The following is a 17,027-nucleotide window of genomic DNA, read 5'->3' on the forward strand; positions in this document are numbered from 1 at the left end:
CCCGGCCGGGGGCTCAAGGGCCTTGGCGTTTCGCCTTCCTTTGTCTCTGGTAGATACAGTTTTAGGAGTCAAGGAGTTGCTCTTCAGGGAGTCTGGCCAACTTGGCTCCGGTGGTGACAGTCCCGCCCAGCCGGTCTCCATCGCTTCCTTCTCCCTTCCCCACGCAGGGCTGGTACCGCTGGGCCTGGGCCGTGGTCCCCACGCGAGCCAGTCGTCAGCACCCTTCACCCTGCGAACACCTCTTTTGCTGCCCGCAGCTCACTGCGGTGTCTGCTGACGCCGTTTCCCCATCACATCCTACCCGAGACGTGGGGAGGAACAAACACCCCTCCAGTGAAGGGCCTGCAGCCCCTGGGGCACTGGTAGATGACAACGGACACCTTACAGAGGGCAGGGGAGATTGTCCCTCCCCAGCGACTCCTCACACTTCATGAATCCATTCGCAGTTTACAAGGGGATCTTCACATAGTATTTCATAAAACTCTGACCAACAACTTCTATGATCAGGCAGATTTTGTAAATGGATTTCTGACCCATGTAGTTTCTGCTTCAGTGATCTGTGACATGGAGAGAGTAAGAGAAAATTCAGAGTGAGGAATATGAAAAACAGGTATTCAACATCTGCCAGGTATTACATGCCCTCTGTCACTATAGTGTCTGAGTGTTACTTGTGAAGCACGGTAATTTGATGCTGGCACTCCTATTTTTCTGTTTGGAAGCAAAGGCAATGGGTATCCCAGCAACATCCCTGAAATCATGCAAGTGTGGCAAAACAGGGAAGAGGAGTGTCCCAAATCCTAGGCTAAGTATCCTTGCCACTAGAACTCTGGTTGCTTTATGCACTCAAACCTGTGTTCGTAATCTAAGAAGACGTTAAAAAAAAAAGTCAAAATGAATAGTAGAAGAAACAGTTTTAAAACTCATAAAGAATCCCCTAGTTGGCTTTAGTCATGAATGAGATCTCTGTGCTCTGAAGACCAGCAGTCTATGAAAATATTTCATAAAGAATGTGTTACATGGATTGCTATGGAGACCTGTTCATAGATAAATCTAATGTGCTGCTTCCTTTGCTGGCTTCTCAGTCTGTGCCGATGTCAATATTAGTATCTCTAATATCTTCCAGGAGCCAGTTCTTAATTAGCAAACAGATTGCATCCCCTGCCTTCTGAAGGAGCTTTAATCAGTCCTTGTTTTCCCACAGGACAATCTACCTTACTACCACAACTGTGTTTCATTTCATTGAGAATTTCAGACCCCAGCTCGTCTTAGCTTCTTTTCCTCAAGAAAGTGAAGTTGAGGCCGGTCTCCAAAATCATCACTTCCAGTTTGTGGGGTTTTTTTCTACCTAGACCTTAGTATGGAAGTGAGTAAAGATACTTGTGGCAGGAAATCAGATGTTAAGAAACAGTCACTGCAGGATAGCTGTATACAACGCTGAGGATCGCTCTTACCTGCAGAAAGCAGCAGAAAGGCTGCTCTGTCCACAAAGTTTCCATCCTTGTCCAGGAAATAACCAGGGTTAAACAGTCAAGGACTCTCCCACTGCTGTTGATTATATGGGACAGAAAATATGTTGGGGGAGATTGATGTCCTATTGAAAGAGAAAACAAATATACAAGGATCTTTTTATCAGAGTCAAAAACTAATGGCTTAATTGCCAGGATATCAATTGCTCTCTTGAAATTGCCTGATGCAAATGCCAACTAATTATTATGGGGTGAGAAACAGGGTCATGCTGTGCTATCTCCTACGGAATAGCTTATTTAGAAATTGCTAGGCATGCTTAAAGATTGATTTTAGAGCACCAGAGGATGAAGTAATTACAGTAATCAGAAATTTGGATGAAAAAAATCCACAACCAAAAAAAAACCCCAACAAATGAAAACCCAAAACCCGAGCACCACTGAACTGAAGGCTTCACACCAATCAAGACCCCTGACATTGACCTTGATTTTCTTAAAGACATCTTCCCCCAAAGTCACATAAGTCTTATCCATTGGGAAGAACACTTACATGAACTTGGATATGATTTAAAATATTCTGCTGATGATACAATAAATTGTATATATAGATACTGTTTTTCTAGAATGTCTGTGTTTCTATGTTTAGCTTGTACCAGTTTAAAAGAAGCCTAGGGCTGTTGTACTGGTACCTTTATACTGATATAATTCCTGAAATCCTGTACAGAAAAATCATAAAAGTAACATCTGTGCAAAAGGGGAGGGGAAAGGAGGAGAGAGAAGGAAGTAGGAGTGTAGCTGGGAATAGCTACAAGCACTTTAAGTATGTTGTAGCTGCACAAGAGACAATTACTTGTTGCCTTTAACATCTGAGCTAGGTATGCAATGAGCTCTGTGGCTCTGCAGGCACCCAGCTCTTCTGGTGGTTCCTGATCTCATCCTCAATCTGCATTCACAGGTCCTGCAATGCCACCAGCAGTCTCACCAGCATGGTGTTCGAGTGCGTCAGCAGAGATGGGATGGTGTTGCAGAGCTGCACCTGGAAAGACAAGCACAGGGAACACCACGAGCTCCTGGCTCTGTAGGGCATTTAAAGCCTGAATGCTCACAGCTGAACTGTGTGCCTAAACGTTGCTGTGATCCAGATGTGTCTGGCTACAGGAAATGAACCACCACTTAATTTCTACAAAAGTATCTCGGAAACAAGAAGCGTGTGAAGGATGACCATTACCTTACAGTTAGCTCTTCCTATTGCCTGCTGTCCACCAGGAACTTTCAGATTTCTTTGCCCTCTGCAGTTTCTCTTATATTTTCTAGGTGTGGTCTTTCCCAAATGACCTGTTCCTTCCTAAAACTCAAGCCAACATTTGGCTGATAGTTCTCAAAGCCACAACCACGTTTGCTTGCCCTGTTTTTTTTCTGTGTGGTTCTTGCAGCCCAGTCTAAGGCAGGAAATCAGGGCTATTACAGAACTCTTTGAGGTGCAAGGTAAGAGGAAAAACCTGACTCTGATCCCGGGGCAAACCCTGAATAATATCACTGTAAAGTCAGATCAGTCTCTCTGAAGAGAGCTATTACAGGAGATTCAGCGGGCCTGTAGGCAAAGCAAGCCAGGACTGGTTGCAGAGGGATCATTACTGAGAAGGAAGGGGACTAGAAGTGAGCGTTGGTTTTAGCAGAGTTCAGTGTCAATTTAAGAGCTTTTCTTCCTCTCTGTGCACTGACATCATTTCGGGTCACTGAGGAATGCTGTCAGGCTTTGGTATGGTTACAGGGAATGGGTCAGTCCTCACTCACCCAAGGCCAGGAGGTGCCCTGGAATTCTGGCGTGTGCTGGGAGCCACTGAGCAGCCCCTGGCACATGGCAGCTTCCACAGAGAAGCAATGTCCAAAAAAGCACATCAGCAGTCAGTGTTGTTGATGGATGAAGGGAGCAGGACAGAGAGAGCCATGCCTGCAAACAGAGAAAGCCGCATCATTAACTTCTTTTACAGGCTGTGACCCTTTGTTACACCAACCTCCCTGCTCCGGATTTACATGGGATTAGCTGAGTCTGCAGGAATCAAAATGCAGGAGTCTAACTGGGAGATCCTTCTACAGGCACCTCTGTAATGAGTGAGGGAAAGATTCCATCCTATAGCAAAGTGCATAACCAGCACAATTTCGGAGTCAATGTCGCTTTCTCTCATAAAGGGTTAGCGTGAAAGCAACGAGTCAGGCATGATGTTCTAGCCAAGTGCAAAATGAATTGTGAAAGCATCAGCTTTGTAACTCTCCCACTGAACCTACTGCAGAAATTGCAACTGCCAGGAGAAAAAGCAGGGTTGAAAACAAGGAGAGTGAGCCCATGCCATGATGACAGACAGATCTACATTCTACCTCTTTCTCTGGCAGAGAAGACCACAGTCAGGCAGTGAGCTGCTTCTGGGGCAGGAGCCTTCCAGGCTTTTCTTCCCTTCATCCCAGGTTCCTCAGAGTCACCAGGCTGAACCATCTCTGCAGTTTTCAGGTGTCCCTCGTTGCAAAGATGAAGCCTACAACAAAATGGAGAAGGACTGTGGAGAAGTATGGGACTGGTGTCTCTCTAGCAGGACAGCTGAGATCAACAGTGGCTCCGGGATTTACCACCATGAGTTCAGAAGGATCCCTGTCAGTATTCATTTGGGGAATCTCACACCTAATTGATCTTTTTTTGTGGGAAACAAGTTCCATGCCTGTCTTCTCTTTTCTTCTCCTTTACCTGGAACAGTGCACTCAACAGCTGCTGGGTCCTGCTTGCTGACTTTATAACAATTTTACAGCTTTAACCACAAAGACTTCTGGTAACATGCTTGGTAACATGCTCAGTAACAAAGAACTCCCCAGGCTATGCAAGTATATGCATGGGAAACACATTATTTTTTGGTGCTGAATGTATATTTGGGTCCCAGTGTTTGAGAAGGTCATGCAGCAGTGGTTCTACAGCATTCATCTCGCTGCCAGGAGCAGCTCATCTTGAAAATAGGCATTAAGAGGAGATGCAGTCATTGCACCAAACCCCGTTCTCTGAACAGCTTGTTCTGCTAAAAATATTTCAATACATCATGATAAGACAAAGCACCGTAGCGGCCTCCCTCCTCATACCTGAGAATGGGTGCCATGGGTCTCACAGAATTACTCTGTGTGCCCAGTCCAGGCACCCTTCACTGCTTGAAATCCATTTAGCAAAACCACTGGTGGTTTCCCCAGCCAGAGTGGGTCTGTATTTCCATACGTGCTGGCCAGCTAGGGAGACATTTAGAGACATGATGACATAAAGATATGAGGCATTTACACAGAGGCCCTTCCACATCTTGGTGGGACTCTCAGGGCAGAGCTCAAAGGCTGTTTCTGTTACGTAAGGCTGTCTTGCAGCCCTTGGCATTGCCCAGGAAGGGGGTGGAAGAAGTGTAATCCTGCTGTCAGGAAATAAAAGAGGTTGGAATCATGTTTCACTATTAAAATCTTAAAAGGTTTTCACTGTTATTAATGGATTGTATTATTATTTATGGCTGTTATTATTCATGCATCTGCAGTTTATATAGCCATCAGTGCAACAACCATGTCATGTTACTCAGAAACACTTCAACGGGATTTCTTCCATCCACGTTGCCCCACCAGAGGTGATTGATGCATACTGCAAAATCATAAATACAGCTTTATTATCTCTCCATATTTAGTTGTTTTCCAATGATACAGCTTTTCCAGTGTATCAGTACTTACATAAGGAACAGCCTTCATCATTAAAGTAGAAATTATAGTTGTAATTAACACGTGCAGCCATTAGATGGTAATGTTTGCTCACCATTGCACTGAGCATCGTGCTTATGGAGTCTCAGTGAGGGCAGTTAAGCCAAACTTTAACATAGCCCTTGATCTGGGGGTGCTTTGACCCCAGCTAAACCCCAGGCAGCCGCTTGCTCACCTGGCAGGATGGAGGAGAGAATCGGAAGAGCGAGAGCTGGGCCACCATGGAGTGTGTCCCTTAACTGGCTGAGCAGGAAGAGTGTATCAGGTGAAACAGGGGGCACCACTTTTCTGTCGTTGCAGTGGGAACAGGGCTGGTCCCCTGGTCTGGACATTCACTTAAAGACCTGTTCAGTTCCCTGTGTGCTACACATCTCCTCTGATTCTGGGCAAGCTGCTTCAGGCAGTTTCATGTTACAGCCGGGCTGTAATCTACCTATAAACAGGATGCCTTGAAAACAAATAGTCCCGTTGCCCCATTTTTCCCTTTCACCAGGGCTGGATCTAGCAACCACAGAGCCATAAAGTGAGGGCATTCATTTGGCTGATGTGGTGGAAAGCCTTTCATTTGTAGTTTCTGCTGGCTCAGCAGTCCAAACACGCTCACATGCTGGCTGCTGTCTCACTAAGCAGAGTGAGAACGTGGCCAAGGACAAAAGAAACAGGACCACCCCTTTTGGCAGACTCACTGGCCACTTTAGCTGCAGCACAAATCTCTATCTGTATCCTCTCTATTTCAGAGTCCCTCCTACTTGAGCTCCTAGGGCTGTTGCTGTCACAAATATATTCCCAGTTAACCACTTCAGTGATAGTAGACGAAGAACTACCCTGTACAGAAATGATATTACACTCTGTAGGGATTGTTTCCTTCTCATGCACTAAAACATTCTCAGCTAATGATCTAATAAGGTTTCGTAGGTAGTGGGTGAACGGATAGCTCAGGGATGGGGAGACATAATAATGGGAGAACTTTATGGGAGGCTGAAAACAAATCTAATAAATTTGGTATCCTCAGAAGCATTGTGAAAGACAACAAAGCATTGCAAAACACCTCAAGACACCATGCAAAACAGCCCAGGAATCGCCAGCACTCTTATCTTCCCCAAATCAAACCTGTAAGGAAAAAATTATTTCCATCCCATGTTGCTGCTGGATGCCAAGGCTGGAGTTTCCCCTCTCTTACTGAGCATGGAACTGACGGCGTTGCTGGGAGAGGCCTGGGCAACTGGCTGTGCTCAGCAGCACGTCAGGGACACTGCACCGGGCACTTTACAGGCTTGTTACACAGGCAGCTCCCTCCCTGTGGGAGGGAAGAAAGAGCAGATACTTCTTGCCAAGGTGCAAGGCTGTAGGATGAAGCTCATGGGCTTGGATGAGTCCACGATTCCCAGTAAATCAAAGATGTGTTTGTCGGCTCACAAAGAGTCTGAATTTCCAGTGGAATCCAGTTTTACACGTTGTTTCCTTTACGTTTCATGCTGACCTTGGTGTGTTCCCTGAGAAAGCACAACCCAAGTGGTTTTGCATGTGACCTCATTAGTCTTCCCTCTTCTCTGGAGTAAGTCAAAATATGGAGCAGTGCCCAGTGCAGAGTGGGTGTTGTGGTTTCTGGCCCTGCCAAAAAGAGGTCGTGGAGAACCCAGGCCAGGTTGTCTCCATCAAATTGCAGAGCTGGGATTGCCTTTAATCTTCACTGAGAGAGGGGTGACATTGCAACATGTGCTGTCATTAACTCCAGATGATTTCAGCAAACAATGGTCTGCAGAATCTCTGATTTTCCAAAGTAAATAAATTCAAAGAGCAGTAGGAAATAGGAATAATATCTCCTAAGTTCTGTTCATGTCTGAACATGAACATCCTGGCTCGCAGGCAGTGTTAAGAAGTGCTTTGCAAAAGACAGAGCTGGAAGTTTTTCAGTGGCAGAAGTTTCTTTCAGAGATCTGCTGAATTCGGAACACTCCCTGGTATCTTCTTATTTTGGTGAATTCCACTCCTCCACCGTCCTCCTGCACCGTCCTGCAGGGACAGAGCCCTGTGGTATCCCTGGGAACGGCAGCTGGTGCGTGTTCCTCCTTTACCAAAGAATGCACAAAATATGCAAACTCTTGCAAGCAAAAAACGGTCTTATGAAGGTGTTGGAGATGGTTCAGGGCAAAATAACATAAACCAGCATCAAACACATAGCAGCCTTGTTTTTATTCTACCTAAATTCCTAGCAGCTCTCTCAACATACTGAAGGATCCAAGATAAATTTTGGCAGTAAGATCTGCTATTTAATTTTACCAAGGGATGTATTTTGGCACCATGAAGCTGGTTCAGTTTCAGGACTCTGATGAGCAGCATCTGAAAATATCACAGCCCCACTAGGAAACATCTGAAGCATCTAACCTGAATGACTACAAAAAAAAAAAAAAAAACAAAAAAAAAAAACCCACAAAAAACCAAACCCTTTGGTTGTCAAGAAAATGAAGATCAGAGAAGGCAAACTCTCAAGAAATAGTTTCTTATCATACAAACAAGCTCTTTAGATACCTGTGCCATACTGTCAGCTAGGATGTAACTGCAGCTGCAGCCATCTTCCAGCCTTTTCTGCTTTTCATGTTGTTTTCCCTGTAGGTCATACCTTCATTCTTTGCATTTTTAAATTTCTCTGTAGTAAACATGATTCCATTTGTGCTGTTTGTATTTTTAATTTTCTGCCTCCTGTCTCCTCGACCTTTCTCCATCTGCAGGACATGATCTTCAAGCAGTTCTTTAACTGGTTCTCCTGGAAACAGCTGCACAGAACCAAAGGTACTTACAGGAGGGTGGGAGATGTTACCCCTATTAAATGTGCCATTCACCATTCTTCTGAATCATGTTCTTTATATCATAGTGAAATAATTGCTGTGAGCCCAGAAAGAGGACTAATCAATATTTTCTAGGCTGTGCTGCCTAAGCTGTACCAATGTCTTATTGAGGGTGATAATAGAAGAAAGCAGCCTGCAGCCAGTGGAGGTATGCAATATTAGTGGCAATCCTGGCAGCTTTGCTAGTAAAATAGGTAATTCTTTCTAATACCTTGTCCTGTCTGAGACTCTAATCACAAGGAAGCAGAAATGAAGCTTTCTAAAGCAGAGAAGAAATTATGTCCTTTTTTTATAACCTTGCATTATTATTGCAATCAATATTTTCAAGAAAGCTTATTCCCTTGTTCTTATATCTTGTATAGTGATATGGCCAACTCTGTGTGCTCTGCTAGACAGCAACAAACTACACACAACAAATCCCTCTGAAGGACTTTTGGGTGCTAACTTGTGCCAGCACAGGTTGTTCCCAGGTTCCCAGCACTGCTCTATTGATACCGAACACCACCAGAACTGGGGAAGCTTCTCAAGGCTTACCTGGCACTTGATGACAAAATTGAACTCCTTGCAATTTAGTGGGCCCTCTGGGACTTCCAAACTGGTCTGCTGGCATCCCACAGGGCTTGTGCTTAACATTGGCTGGTATGGATTTGTCTCTTGTGGGGCACCTCTCTGAGTCACCGGAATACACATCAGTTGCCAAAGCAGCTCAGAATTAAAAGAATGGTGAATTCTGATGATTGAAATGTTAGAAACATTCACAAAACCCATGAAATATGAAAATACATGTGAAATAGATCCATTCTGCAGGCAAACACCAGGTCTCCCCTGGGTCATCCCTTCACTGCCTTAGCTATAAGCCTGCAGTGGCAGGTCCTGTGTTAGACCAGACCCGGTTCTGAGTCTCTGTGGCTCTGATGGCAATACCTGACAACAGCCTGGACCTCACTAGATCTCTGTTCTCCCTCCTTCTGCATATGTTTAAAGGCATTTAGCCCCATTGCAGCTTGGATTAGCAGCAGGCACCATCAGGAGCACAAGGAAATCATTCCCACTGCTTGTTTGCATGTGTTGTTCTTGGACAAACACTTTCCCAGTGGCATGTTGAGTTCTTTCCCTGGGAACCATCTTCCTGACTAGGAAATCATTCAGTACTGGTTTATCTGATTTCTCCTCCCCCAGGATGATGTGGCTCACTCCCCCAGACTATACAGCTTTTCCCCTGACAGTCTTTGTGGCTTTTCTGCAGACTAGCAACATTTGCATTAGAGAAAACATGATCTATGTAAAACTCCCAATTAATTCTGACTCAAGGTGCTGGATAGTGTCCTTGAAGGCAAAACACATACCTTATTGAACACCAAAGGTGCCAGTCATTTTCCCTTTGTCCAGCAGTTTGAGAATCCATGACATCCTTAAGTCATCTCTGTCCTTTTACCTCATTTTGGAGAGAATTCCTTATGGAAAACTTATTTATGAGGTCACATTGGAGAGCTATAGGTCCTCAAGACTAATGGGCTGGGAAGTGTGAGTCCTTCACTGAAATGTACCGTATTGGTGACCACAAAATATGGCAAAGAAAGGTAGGTCAGCATAATTTAGGCTGGTATTTTTTAAGAAGAGGGACTTAAACAAACCCATATTTATTGTGTGGAGCACCACGGATTTCTTTGCAAGTTCAGTACTGCTAAATACCTCACCACTTTACCTCTTTATTTGAACTTGGAAGTCTCTCCTCTAGGGTGCCTGTGTTTGCAACAACAAACTAAAAGGTTTTAAAATTGACTTAATTGTTCCCTGAGGGTGAAAACACTGCTTTCTTAACTGGCTTTTGGCTGAGGCGCAAGCACAGCATTTTCATTCCCTCTTGGGCCCAGAAGGCCCCACTAAATTCCTATTTTTTCCACAGACTCTGTCAGGGACCTGTTTCCACGTATAGCACACCTATTTACATGGCAACTTTTGGTTATTTTATCATTTTTCTGCTGGCTACTAAATATAGGTTGTGTAACTTCCCCCAGATGTTGTGTTGGCTGTGTTGCTCTCTGGAACCAGCACAGCCTGAAGCCTGTTTGCAGTAGTGGGGAGGAGCTGGGTCAGGAGGGTTGGTCTTCTTTGCTCATCACAGCTCAAACACTGCTAAGATAGGAAAGAAATACCGTCTCTGATAAACATTCCCTCATCTCTTTGCTGCTCCCTGTTTGTCCTCAATACTGACCAGGATGAGAGCTGAACTTCTTTTACTCCAACAGTAGGAGAGAGGTTTTCTTCTTCCCTCCACTTCTCTACGCTCCTTGGAACTTTCCTTTTCTGGACCCTGCAGCAGAGCAGGGACTGCTGGGCTGAAGTTTGTTTAGTGTATCATGCTTTTCCACCACTTATTCCTCACCTAGTGCACTGTAGTTTCTCGGCTCCTACTGACACTTGCCTCTTCTCAAGAGGGGGTAATTGTAAAAGCCATTTTGAATGGAAATTTCATGCCACGTACAATGGTGGGAGGAAAATCTATCAAATCCTTTTGACATGGGCTAAAAAATAGGGTTCACAGCTGCTGTCTTTTTTGATTGCTTTATTTCTTGTGGATGTTTCTGGAGCAAGGAGAAATCTACAGTCAAAACTGCAAAATTGTATTCATTTGTATAAGATATGTTTCCATGCATTTGTGCCCATAAATCTATTTCTTTGCTCCACTTAATATGAGCTGCTCCTGAGCAGCAGAGCACCATGGAACTACCTTAACTGATGATTCATACAGATTTATGGTGGCCCCTCAGAGCATGCTGGAGAATGACCCAGGTAATTTAGCAGTATTTTTCCTGTGTTTTTTTGTACCCACATTTGCCTGAGTTTATTCTGTGTATTATTTTCTACCTTGTGTCTTCGTTTTTATGTTCAGCCGCACCCACAAACCCTTTTCTCCTCTTCAAGTTCCAGGAGGAGTTTAGAATGATTTAAGAATGTCACATTGCAAAGCTTGTTCTACTCTTCAACTCCTAAATCGTCAGTGAGAACATTAACTCAAGTCAAACCTAAGGCTGGACCACATTGTGCCATCCCTGCAAACACACCGTGCCCTGCTCAGCATCCAGCCACGCCTGTGCCTTTTTACTCAGACTAATTGCAATTAATCTTTTCATACATGTACAGGACAGTATAAAATAGCTGAAACAACGCCAGCCATATTACTGCACATATTAAAATAGGAGTATCTAGATGCCAGAAGGATATTTGTAGCAAACACTGCTCTGAAAGCACCTGCTGCTGAGAGTACCAGCACCAGCACTGACACTAAAGCAACACTGAGCTCTGTTATACCTGTGCTGGGCAGTGAAAGTGTGTTAACAGATGGGATCAGAAAGTTAAAGCTCTCCTATTGGAAGGATAAATGAAGATGAATAATTAGCAGTTTGCACAATTGCACTGTGCATCACTGGTTTTGTATAGTCTTTCATCATTGTCATCCTCTTCCTTTTCTGTCATGTTAAACTGATCTCAACCCCTGAATTTTACCTTTTTTTCCCCAATTCTCTCCCACACCCCACTGGGTGGGGGGAAGTGATCAAACAGCCACGTTGCCATTTTAGCTGCCATCCAGGTTGGACTCGGAACACTGGGTTACCTGAGCCTTACCTCTTAACAACGTTCACCCATCTCCCTCCACCACTGGAGCGGTTGAGTCCTGCATCTTGTAGTTAGTCTTCAGTCACTCAGGAACTGTGTGTACCCTGCAGGCAAGACTGTGAGTGATGCTTTTGGGTCCTGGCACTCCTGAAGCAAGCTGTACTCCAGATGCTGACTGGTGTTTGTTGCCCTGGACAAGCTCCCTGCAGCTGGCTGGCTGCCTGTGGACTGGCTTGGTGCTTCGTCCTCTGAACTCCTGCAGAATCATAAACTCATTCCTTGCTGTTCCTTTATAAATCATGACTGTGAACTGGTTTGAACTCACTTCAGCTAAAAATAAGCAAGCAAAAACTGTTGACTTTGTAAGATTTGGTCTCAGAGAAGGCTGAGCTTGGTTAAGCTGATTAGACCAGACCTCCTGTGCTGAATTACTGTTAAAAGGCACCATAGTGTAATTCACCTCAACAAATGAGAATAATTTCCAACAGTGTGATTTCAATCTAGAGAGACACCTCAAAGGGCTAGGGCACAGGGATGAAATGAACCTTACCTACACGTGTTGGAGCAAGGTCAGAGAGCTGACATTTCTTTCCTTAGGTACAATTTGTATCTACAAATCTAATACAACAAAATGACTTGCTGATTCAAACCATAGTGCCCATACCCCCAGCCATTTGACTTGCAGTCAAAGCTGGCTTAGCCATAGTGTTTCAAGTGAAATGGCAAAGCTGCTCTTCAGACCCCACGTTTGCCATCTCTTGTCCCCTGTCACTACATGGTGTGGCTTATCTGATCTGCCTGGCTCAAATCATTAGCTGTAACAAACAGTAAACTCAATGTTCCTTATACAGTCCTACTCTCAACAGGATGCCCTTGCTTTCTTCTGCAGTGCGTCTCTGGTGTGCAGCCCTAGACCTTTCTCTTTCTCTCTTCCCCTGAATATTTGAGTTCAGGGTGATTTGTGCAGGTACAGCAACTGTATTTTTCACTCACTGAAATTCAGCCATCTCCAATTCTCCATAAACCTCTTATTTTGTGTCACCAAAGTTTGTTGTTCCTTTAATTTCATTCAGCTGCAAACATTAATGTCACATTCCACAATGGCAAAAATACCAGAGATACTGAAGGTAAGAAAGTGGCAGTGGGCAGATAATGAACTTTACAGCATAAGGTTTATGGGGAGGGATTTCCTCATCTTGGCTTACCCACAGTTCCCAGGTCAAGGATGTGCTAACAACATGGGCTTGAATGCAGATCTGACATCTGATGATACAGGCTCCTTAACAATGCATCAAAGGAAGTGTGTATAACTCCAACTCAGCTCTGGGTTTTTTTTGTTTTGGTGGGGTTTTTTGTTTGTTTTGTTTTTTGTTTTAGACCAGAAATTTCATTCTAGTACTGAACAAAATCCCATCTATGGTTCACAGTGCATTTTTCTCACCTGAAGACACCGGGCAAATGAATAAATCAAACTTTGAAAAGCACTGGCAGCAAGACTTTTAATCAAAGACAAATGATTGGCATTAAACACATTTTTGTTCATACTCCAGGTTTACAAGTTTCTTGGGTGAGCATCTTTTTCTAGTCTCCCAAGTTATGTCTCAGCAGGCTTTGGTCAGGGCACTGTCTGAAAGTAAGACCAAGTTGTTCACATGGAAAATATAAGATTCTGATAATAAATGTTCAAACTGAAGAGAAACATTTGACAATTTTAGTTCAGAGTAAATGACATAAAGCCTGAGTCAGCCGTGCCGTGCCATATGAAAGTTCAGCTAGTCTCATGTTCCCTTTCTGACAGCACATGATAGCAGATGCCCTAGGAAGGGTTGTAATAGCAGAATGAACCAGAAACACTCTTGGTATTAAACAACCCAGAAGAATTTTTCCTGATGAAGCTTTTCTGATTACTTTTTGAACAGAAATAAGCTTTTAGTACAACGCCCTGTGATGAGGCACAGCTTACCAAGGCAGCCCGTGCAGCACGATCCCCTTGGGCTCTTTTGAGCAATCTCCCCTTTTGTTCCATTTGACACCTGCCAGCCTTCCCTTTGGAGAGACAGGGAACATCCAGAGGGATAATTTATCCCAAGCCTTTGACACAAACCAGTTTCCCAGACAACTTGTTTGAACAGAAAGGAAAAAACAATAACTCTTGCTTTTAATCTTTGGGTGGATGCAAAATCTACCAAACTTGTGCACAGGGCTCCCTTTGTCTCTGTTTTTTAACTTCTACAAGGCTAAAGAGTTTCCCTGGAGTCGGGCTCACAGCCTGACATGTAATTGTGGCACTAACACTGCCGCCCAGGAGAGCCCTGCCATGGGGCAGAAAGGAAAGCACAAGAAAAGTTAGCAGAGGATCCTGGTATCAGACAACTTGGCAATATTTTCCTTAACTACAACCTTGGCAGAGCTGAGCACCTTATCATGTTGGGCACCCCTCTCCTCTCCATTAGCATTCAATATTCTAGGTTTTCTGGATTCACACACTCCCACTCCCCTGCAAACACAAAACAAACCAGCCACCTCTGCAGTTCTGTGACACGCACTCGCTTTTCCCCAAAGGAATTTCAATGCTTTAAGAAGTAATACACCCAGATGCACATCTTTCCCTGGAATAAACAGCTGGAACATGGTTTCAAACCCTTCCAAACCTTGTTATTAAGGATGACAGTCCTACCACAACTCAGAGACCTGAGGTTGTGGTTGACAATGATTATTTAAAAAAGAAAAAAAATAGATGGGGTGGAGGGTTAGTCACCCCACTTAAATGTTACATCACTCCAGCCATCAGCACCAGGGCGTACACCGTTTCATGTGGCAGCCCGCGATGGCGTAACGCAGAGATGTGCCTAGGGGCTGGAATCTGTGGGCAGCTCAGAGATGATAAGGTGATGGTGGGCAGAGAAAGCAGCACTTGGAGTGGAATGAGAAGGGTTGTGGGCAGGGGACTAGAGAAATCAGCTGAGCCAACCAGAGGTGACTCTCTGCTGTCACCTCTCACAAGCACCTGGCCTGGGATCACTTTGGCTCTTTGTCCATAACCTGCAAACTTCTCTGCCAGAGGTCTGATAGTCCAGCAGCTGGAAATCTGTAACCCTGGGCAAGTCCTGGGAGGGGAAACAGAGTTGTTCTCCATTCCAGAAACACTCCCAAGCTCCCCAGTGAAATGTAAGAAGAGCAAAGTTAATTTTACCAGATTTTCTGAGTTTCTGTTTGCCTTCCAGCATCAGCTCTCTTCAAATCTTTATGGGGATACACAGGTGTGAATTGGTGCTGTCGGTTTCCAGACCTATGGCTCTAGGTTCCTTAACCCATATGGACCAATCCGTACAGGAGGCTCCCTGCTCAGGAACAGTGAAACTGTTGTGCAAGACTCTCTGGAAGCTCAGTCTCCCAAAGGGAGAGCTGGGGGGCCTCCTGCCCTTCAGCCAGGCTTTTAGGAAAGTCTTCAAAGTTAAATGTGTTTCTTCATACTGCCTGGTAGGACTCTGGGGACAGTGTCCATGAGTGGCTGATACGGGCAGCGAATTACTGATTCTTTCCACCTTGTGCCACTCCGGAGTCCTGCACAGTCACGGGGAAGCCATCTATCAACAGCACTGAGCACAGCTGCAATCTCAGCAGACATAGTGTTCCAGCCCTTGTGCACAGCCAGCTTCACACACATCTTTATCATTAAATTTCTTCAACAACTGGCACGATGACAAGAGGAGTGGGCAAAGTAGTGAGAGGCAGCATCTCTAGTAGGGTTAGTGGAGAGGAGAGGGTGTGGGAGGGTAGGGTGGAGGACAAGCACAGATAAAGCTGGAAAGAAGGCTGAGCAGAAGTGTGTAGGCCCTGAAAAGTATTTGATATGCTGTGTGGAGTAACAGGATGAATTATTTTTGATAGCTATTGCTTTTGTGAAACCCCCACTGCCCTGATTTCCCCTCCAGCCCAGCAAGCCTGCAGATACTGGGTTGTACTGGAGCTGCCAACACTCCAAGGCATGCCAGGATCTGGTCCAACTCAGTCTGATTTTCAGCAGTTCTCACTACTTTTTCATAACATTCTCCTCCATTTTAAATTCAGGAAGTTCAAATGTACTGCAATGCCTTAATTACAAATAGTTTATTTTCCAACATAAAAGCACTTTTGGGCCTCATACCAATTCAACCCTAAGTTTATAGCAGTGTTTACAGACAGCTCTACTCAACTCCAACATTTGAATCCTTTCCAGAAGTGATTTGCATTCTAGAGTAGCACAGCACTCTGCTTTAACAAAACTACCGCTGAACTTGGCTGTCACCTCCAGCTGTGTGCTTAAACCATCTCAGTCTTGAGTTGAATCAGTGCCAGTGAGTGGCTACATTAAGGAACAGCTATTTCTGAATTCCTGCACCACGTTGTCATTTATCCCTTTTCTTACACTCAGTTACCTCCAGGGCGCCCTCCGTAGTTACTGTGTTTTTCTTCTCATGGCCTGGAGCACCGGAGAACAAATCACATCTTCCTGCTGCCTCCTGAAAACTCGTTCTCAGCTCAGTGCTGATGCCTCTGCTACTACTGGTACAGAAGAGAGTCAGAGGAGGTGGAAGACTGATATAAGCAGTGGGAAAGCAAAAGGGAAGGTGAATCCTAGAAGAGAGTTTGTAGGGATAAAGGGTGCGTGGGAATAGGAACTGAAACTGGGGAAGAAGGATTGGAAAGACTGAATGGGGAGCAGGAAGTGTGGTATGGGCTGTAATGGAGGAAGAAAACGGCCCAGAGGAAATGGGGAACATTTGAGTGTTCAGGTAGGTTCTAGACACTGTCTTCCAAAGTGTCTGCATTCCTCTGCTGTGACACCCACTGGCACAGTGGGTATCTCATTCCACATCTATGTCTCATCCAAGCAGGACTGATAATGGATGTGATTCTACATCACAGAAAGTGCATTTAAAAAAAACCCCACAAACCGACCAACCAAACAACCCACCTGGTAGTATATGTTGTAACGGTGCTCAGGCTGCAAGTCACACATTCCCATTGCTAGAAACCAACCTAAATTTGGTGTTTACTGCAACTGTGGATTGACTTTCTTTACCTTTTTTGTTGGAGATACTTACATTAAATTTAGACATAAATGCATTCACATTCTAACACGTTTCCTGGGTTTGGGGTATTGTGTTTTAGTTGTGGGTTTTCATATGGTGGTGTTTGTTGTTGTTTTTGGTTTTCAACCTGTCAGCAAATCAAAGTATCTAAGTTCAGGACAGTAAAACCAAAACATGGCTTTGAAAGTGTGTTTTCCAGGGTCAAATTACTTGAAGTCATCAGAGCACTCAGAAATTACAACTCTTAGGAGATTCTCTGT

Source organism: Gallinula chloropus (genome assembly GCF_964237585.1).
Source record: "Gallinula chloropus genome assembly, chromosome: 8".
Taxonomy (NCBI): Eukaryota; Metazoa; Chordata; class Aves; order Gruiformes; family Rallidae; genus Gallinula; species Gallinula chloropus.